Genomic DNA, 7,556 nt, shown 5'->3' with positions numbered 1-7,556 from the left:
ATCAGGCTCTCTCTACAATCCCTGACTGGTATCGGTGGTTAAATTAACTCTGGAACCCATCACTACTTCACTCACCTCCTTGTTTAATGCCATGTTTGAATCAGGAGACTTCCTCAAAGCTTGGAACATAGCCTCAATACTTCCACTATTGAAAAAATAGAACCTAGATCTTAGTGACCCAAATAATTTTCGGCCAATTTTTCACCTACCGCTGCCAGCAAAGTTGGTAGAGAAAGCAATGAACTCCCTGCTGAGTGCCTCTCCTCATGAGAATCAGGTGTTGGATCCCACTCAATATGGGTTTAGAGAAGGCCACAGTACAGAGTCAGCCCTTATAAAATCAACTGAAGAAATCAGGGAAGCCCTGAATCATGGAGGGGAGGCTGCACTAATGATGTTGGATCTCTCCGCGGCCTTCGACTCGGTCCATCATGACCTCCTGATGGATTGTTTGTCTGAGTGGGGGGTCCAGGGCAAGGCATGGAAGTTTATTAAAATCCTTTTTAACTAATAGAACACAAATAGTGTCCATGGGCAAATTTTACTCCAAACCATGTTCTCTGCCCTGTGGTGTGCTGCAGGGGTCATCCCTCAGCCCTACTCTTTTTAATGTGTAAGTGGCGCCCCTGATTAGATCCTTTGGGTTTAGTCTTACCTCCTATGCAGATAATACACAAATTGTTTTGTTGCTGCTGCCAGGACATAAATCAGGCAAGAGCAAGAAGTTTCATGACTGCATGGAGGCAGTTAAAACCTGGATGACACAGAATTGCCTGAAACTTAACTCAGGCAAAGCTAAGATCCTCAGTCACCTTTCACTCTCTTAAATTGATCAAAAATATAAAATTGTTCCTGCTGAAAGACAGTCAACGTACTGTCGTTACATCTCTCATTTTATCACAGCTGGATTAATGCAATGGGTTCCTTCTGAATATCCAAGAGCATTATTTAAACAAACTGCAGATCCTGCAATATGCAAGCCGTCTGACAGGTACATAAAAAATTGTATGGGTCTCTAAGGAAATTAAAAGACTACACTGGCTGTCAATTAGGAAATGGGTGCTTTATAAATCCTTATGCACAGTTTTCAAGGCATTACATGAACTGGGACCAGAATATCTGAGACAACGGTTACAATGGTACACTCCCAAAAGAACCTTGCGCTCAGTAGGAGCTAAACTAGTGACTGTACGCCCGCATTAAGAAAGCTATGTGGGCTGGAAGAAGTTTAATGACGTGAGTGGCTAAGGCCTGGAATGATCTCTCACTTGGAATCTGAGAAACACCACTGATCTCCTCATATTCAGAAAGTAACTGAAAACTTGGCTGTTCAACGTTTAGAATCTTTTATAGATAATCTCCCATAAGCTCCTGAACTCTTAGAGTTAGCAATCAGCGCCAGGACACCCCCGGGTAGTGCTGTGCTTTAGAAATACACATAACATCCCCCATCGAGGAAAATCTGGTCCTCGCTGGACACTCATTTTGATACATACAAACCTCCTTGAATCTTGTTTACAAGGCCCAAGAGCGTGTCATCACACAATGTTTCATACTGATTGTTAGCCAATCTATGTTTTTGCACATTCCTAACCACAGAGTGATGACTCCAGCTCCCACATGTACTACAGGTTTGGGTTACGAAAATGTTCAGCTTATGTAGCCTCTGCGATAGTGGGGTGGTGCCTAGCTCCTTCAAGGTCAGGCTTTACATGACACCAGTTATCATCGGAATGTATGTGGACATTTTAAGGGTATCTTATGTAACGTGATGGACTCATTGTTTTATGTTTTATGGACTCATTTGCATTATTGGGGACAATTTTCTGTATTCCTATTCATGTGACTGTAACTATTCGTACTGAACCGACTATTCCTGTACTGATGATTCTCTTTGCAGCTCCTAATAAAAAATCTTTTGAAATGAAAAAAAAGAAATACACATAACATATGTGGTCACACTGCACTGGGTCAGAGTCACAAGTTGAGGATGACTGCAATGGAGTTCAGGTCAGCTACAGCCAACTTATTAGTCCTTCTGAAAGCTTACCTTTTCAAATCAACACCAAGAGTTCAGTTCCTGGAAGTGGCCATAAGGAAGCTGCCGGAGTAAAGCAATAAGCAAGCCAGAAAATAAATCCCCCACCAATGTAGAAAGGCCAGAACTATTTTTTATAAATAAAATGATACCAGAACAACAAAAACATAAACAGTAGAACTGGTGATTTGCAATTTCAAAGTCGTATGTATAAGTATCAACAGAAAGCTCAAAGTTCCAATGATGGTTATCTGGGTGCATCTGATCATGAGAAATTCACAAGTTCAAGCTGACCATGATTAAGTGCAGGCCGGGTACAAGATCAAATTCGTCCCATTGTATTGCACTGGTTGCACTGAGACATGAGAAGCTGCTCAGCGGGTCATGGGAATAACGCCGCCGGATCGCTAGTTGGCATCGTTTATGGTCGGAACTACGACGGTATCTGATTGTCTTCGAACCTCCGACGTTCGTTCTTGATTAATGAAAGCATTCTTGTCAAATGCTTTCGCTTTGGTTCGTCTTGCGCCGGTCCAAGAATTTCACCTCTAGGGGCACAATACGAATGCCCTCAGCCGTCCCTGTTATTCATGGCCCCAGTTCTGAAAACCAACAAAATAGAACCAAAGTCCTATTACATTATTCCTAGCTCAAGTATTCAGGCGACCAGCCTGCTTTGAACACTCTAATTTTTTCAAAGTAAACGCTTCGGCCACCAGGACACTGGTCAAGAGCATCAAGAGGGCGCAGAGAGGCAGGGGTTGGGACAGGCGGTAGCTCGCTTCGCGGCGGACCACCAGCTCCATCCCAAGATCCAACTACGAGCTTTTTAACTGCAGCAACTTTAATATACGCTATTGGAGCTGGAATTACCGCGGCTGCTGTCAACAGACTTGCCCTCCAATGGATCCTCGCTAAAAGATTTAAAGTGTACTCATTCCAATTAGAGGGCCTCGAAAGAGTCCTGTATTGTTATTTTTCGTCACTACCTCCCCGAGTCGGGAGTGGGTAATTTGTGCACCTGCTGCCTTCCTTGGATGTGGTAGCCGTTTTTCAGGCTCCCTCTCCGGAATCGAACCCTGATTTCCCGTGGTCACCATGGTAGGCACAGAAAGTACCATCGAAAGTTGATAGGGCAGACATCCGAATGTATCGTCGCCGTTACTGGGACGTGCAATTGGCCCGAGGTTATCTAGAGTCACCAAAGCAGCCGGGCGAGCCCGGATTGCTCTTGGTCTGATAAATGCACGCATCCCGGTAGGTCAGCGCTCGTCGGCATGTATTAGCTCTAGAATTACCACAGTTCTCCTAGTAACAGATTGAGCGATCAAAGGAACCATAACTGGTTTAATGAGCCATTCACAGTTTCACTGTACCGGCTGTTTGTACTTACATGTGCATGGCTTAATCTTTCAGACAAGCATATGCTACTGGCAGGATCAACAAGGTAGCCGCACTTGATGACGGGATGGGGAGCCGCATGCCCATCTCCCAAGCCAGCAACCTTCACACACCCCTCCATCTCTCGGGAGCCGCCAGGGGAAGGAGCCCACCCGCCTGGTCAGGAGGGCTCGGTGGAGGGGCATGGAGAGGTACGGTCGCATGGGCACCGGCAGGCCCAGCCGTCTCCCCCGGGATTGAGAGGCAGGACGAGGCGCAGCCTGAGTGAGGAGGAAGGGGTGCCGGAGCCTGGCCGCAGCGGCACCCCTCAGTACGGTCATTCCGAGCTGCTGTGGAAATGTGCTGGGCAGAGAGGGGTGACGGCATGGGGCACGGGCCTTCGGACCTGCTGGGCAGCAGCATCCAAGGGGTCCAGCCGACCCCTTCCACACGGGTCAGACCACTGGGGGACACGAGCTGCCGGGCCGCTCGGCCTTTGCTCTGCTGGGTAGGGTGAACCCTCGAGTCAGACGGTCCATGTGGGGTGGAAGCTCTTTGCTTGAAACAACAGCCGAGGCTGGCCAAGCAGTCCATCCCTAAATGGACCGAGAGTGCCCAATCGATCAGAGTACAGCCACGGCATCCCCTGACAGGCTACCCTGCACAGGGGGTATGATGGCTTAGCATCCCCTGCCTGACCCCAGGGCAAGCAGACTCAGAGAAAAAGGCCTATCAGTGAGGGGCTGAGAGGCAGGAGTGTCCCCGGGCCCCTGGAGGCCCCAGCAGGTGGGCCCCGGTACTGCCTTCCCCCTCTCAGCATGGCCGGACCTCACGGAGGTCTGCCTGAGCAAACTCAGAGAAAAAGGACCCTCAGCAAGGGACTGAGAGGCAGGAGCATTCCCGGGTCCCATCAGGCAGGTCCTGGGACTGCCCTCCCCCTCTTAGCATGGCTGGACCTCACAAAGGTCTGCCTGAGAAATCTCAGAGACAAAAGGCCATCGGTTAGGGGCTGAGAGGCAGGAGCGTCCCCGGGCCCCTGGGGGCCCCGGTGGGCAGACCCCGGGACTGCCTTCCCCCTCTCAGCATGGCCATACCTCATGGAGGTCTGCCTGAGCAAACTCGGAGAAAAAGGACCATAGGCAAGGGGCTGAGAGGCAGGAGCTTCCCAGGGCCCCTTAGGGCCCCGGGACTGCCTTCCCCCTCTCAGCATGGCCGGACCTCAGGGAGGTCTGCCTGAGCATACTCGGAGAAAAAGGACCCTCAGCAAGGGGCTGGGAGGCAGAAGCATTCCCGGGCCCCTGGGGGCCCCAGCAGGCCGGCCCTGGGACTGGCCTCCCCCTCTCAGCATGGCCGGACCTCACGGAGGTCTGCCTGAGAAAACTCTGAGAAAAAAGGCCATCGGCAAGGGGATGAAAGGCAGAAGCGTCCCCGGGCCCCTGGGGTCCCCGGCAGGGAGGCCCCGGGACTGCCTTCCCCCTCACAGCATGGCCGGACCTCAAAGAGGTCTGCCTGAGAAAACTCAGAGAAAAAGGACCTCGGGCAAGGGGCTGAGAGGCAGGAGCGTGCCCGGGCCCCTGGGGGCCCCGGTGGACGGGCCCCGGGACTGCCTTCCCCCTCTCAGCATGGCCAAACTTCATAGAGGTCTGCCTGAGAAAATTTGGAGAAAAAGGACCATCAACAAGGGGCTGAGAGGCAAGAGCGTACCCAGGCCACTTAGGGCCCCGGCGGGCGTGCCCCAGGACTGCCTTCCCCCTCTCAGCATGGCCGGACTTCACGGAGGTCTGCCTGAGAAAACTCAGAGAAAGAGAACCATCGGCAAGGGGCTGAGAGGCAGGAGCGTCCCCAGGCCCCTGGGGGCCCCGGCGGGCGGGCCCTGGGACTGGCTTTCACTGATTCAGAATTGCCGGACCTCACGGAGGTCTGACTGACCCTCTCCCTAGTAATCCGGAAGAAAATTACCCCCGCTTTATTGTAATCCGTGCACTCAAGGTGACAGAAGGGACCCAAGGTGCGAAAGTATATGAGCTCCTGGAGGCCTCGCTGGGATCCGGGAGGCAAATGGCACCCCATCGGGACTTCCAGGAAAGCCTGGCCATCTGGTCACCCCATAGGAAAGCATTGAAGGCGACTAGATGGCCGAAGGTATCTGGGCGACCAGATGGCCGGGCACAAAAGGGAAGCCAGCGGGACACCCTGTGACCCAACGAAGGAGTGAGCGGGCGCTGGGGCATTGCAGACCGGAGGCCCGGGGTCCCAGCTGGGCCCCAACCATGGAGGCTGCAAGGGGGCCCGACAGGCCCTCCAGCCCGGGGCCCGCGCACACCTTGACAAGCAGGGGAGGCCTGCCCGGGCAAAACGGAACCCTTTGGCATTGAGGCAGGCCTGGGGACAGGGCCCGGGGCCCAAGCACCCGACCCAGGGCCGGGTGAGGCCCCCTGATACCACCCGGACACCCTGCCACGCGGCAGGACCCAGGAAGGAGCTAGGGGTGACGAGGCTGGCTCCTGAACCCAGCCAAGCAATGGAAGGCTCCCGGGCACATCGGAACCCCGTCCCGGGCCTTTTGCAGTGCGGCAGGCTGGGGGACAGGGGACAGGGCCCAGGGCCGGAGCACCCAACTCGGGGCCCAGCCAAGCTCCTGGCCCCAGCCAGGGGCCCCGAGCCCGGAGGCGCAGGGGGAGTCACTCCAAGCCCTACGGACCCCGTCCCGGGCACCCTGCCACTCGGCAGGACCCAGGCCAGGGCCCCGGGTGGGGAGGCCACCCTCCCTGGGGCCATCGGGGGGGCCCCGGCTGGAGCTCCTGAAACCAGTCAAGCAAGGGGAGGCTCCCCAGGCACAACCGAACCACGTCCTGGGCCTTTGGCAGTGCCGGCAGGCGGGGGATGGGCCCCAGGTCTGGAGCACTGGGACCCAGGCCCGGCGGGGCCCTTGGAGCCACTAAGGGGGCCCCCAGGCCCGGAGGTGCAGGGGACACATCCCCGGGCCCTCCCGAACCCCGTCCAGGGCATCTTTCCACGTGGCAGGCCTGGGGACGGACTCGGGGCTGGAGCGGCATCCTTGCCCGTCCAGCTGCCGGCTGAGGACCGCTAGACCGAGAGGGGCCCTAGAGTACCTTGTCCCTAGTAATCCGGAGGAAGGCTGTCCCTCTTTCTGGGAACAAGTGCGCACCGCACCGTGCCCGACCTCCTGGAGCCCTGGCTGGGATCCGAGTGGCGAATGGCACCTCATCGGGACTTCCAGGGAAGCCCGGCCATCTGGTCGCCCCATTGGGAAGCATTGGATGCGACCAGATGGCCGAGTGGAAAGGTGCGACCAGATGGCCCGGACCGACATGACGCCAATCTGCCTGCCCCGAGGCTCCACGGGGGGGCTGCTGTCTGCCCTTCCAGGGCTCCGGGGTTGCAGGGCTCGGGGGCCGCAGGGCTCCGAGGCTCCAGGGCTGCGGGGCTGCATGGCTCTGGGCTGCAGGGCTCCGGGACTCCAGGGCTCTGGGCTGCAGGGCTTCGGGATTCCAGGGCTCGGGGGCTGCAGAGCTCCGGAGACTGCAGGGCTCCGGGGTTCCAGGGCTCCCGAGGTTCCCAGGCTCAATGGCTGCAGGGCTTCTGGGCTGCAGGGCTCCGGGCTGCTGGGCTCGGGGGCTGTAGGGCTCGGGGGCTCCAGGGCTCACGGGCTCCAGGGCTACTGGGCTTCAGGGCTCTCGGGCTGCAGGGCTCCTGGGCCACATGGCTCCATGGCTCCGGGGCCACAGGGCCCAGGGATGCAGGGCTCAGGGGGGGCTCTGAAACCCCACGTTGGGCCTAAGGCATGCGGAGGACTGCCCAGGACCCATGGAGCCTGTCCCCGGTACTTTGCCATGCCGCGGGCTGGAGGAGGGAACCCCGGACGCCTGGGAGGTGTTGCCTGGTCATCGCCCATCTGGTCCCCGGCAGGGAGCCGCCAGTCCCGGAAGGGTGTCCGGGCATACCCTTGCCCCTAGTAATCCGGAGGAAGGCTACCCCTCTTCCTGGGAGCCCATGCGTGCCAAGTGACGGAGGGGACCCAGGGCGCCAACATGCCCGGCCTCCTGAAGCCCTGGCTGGGATCGGGGAGGCGAATGGCACCTCATCAGGACTTCCAGAGAAGCTCGGCCAGATGGTG

At 56.5% G+C, this 7,556-nt stretch overlaps 1 pseudogene; it reads right to left on the bottom strand.

Moving 5' to 3' along the window:
- Nucleotides 1–2,331: 2,331 nt before the first annotated feature.
- Nucleotides 2,332–3,488, bottom strand: LOC147729648 (18S ribosomal RNA; annotated as a pseudogene).
- Between the last annotated feature and the right edge of the window lie 4,068 nt (nucleotides 3,489–7,556).

Source organism: Lissotriton vulgaris, chromosome 2_1 (assembly GCF_964263255.1).
Source record: "Lissotriton vulgaris chromosome 2_1, aLisVul1.2, whole genome shotgun sequence".
NCBI lineage: Eukaryota > Metazoa > Chordata > Amphibia > Caudata > Salamandridae > Lissotriton > Lissotriton vulgaris.
The sequence above is the reverse complement of the archived record's forward strand: the minus strand, read 5'-3'. Positions and strand labels throughout refer to the sequence as shown.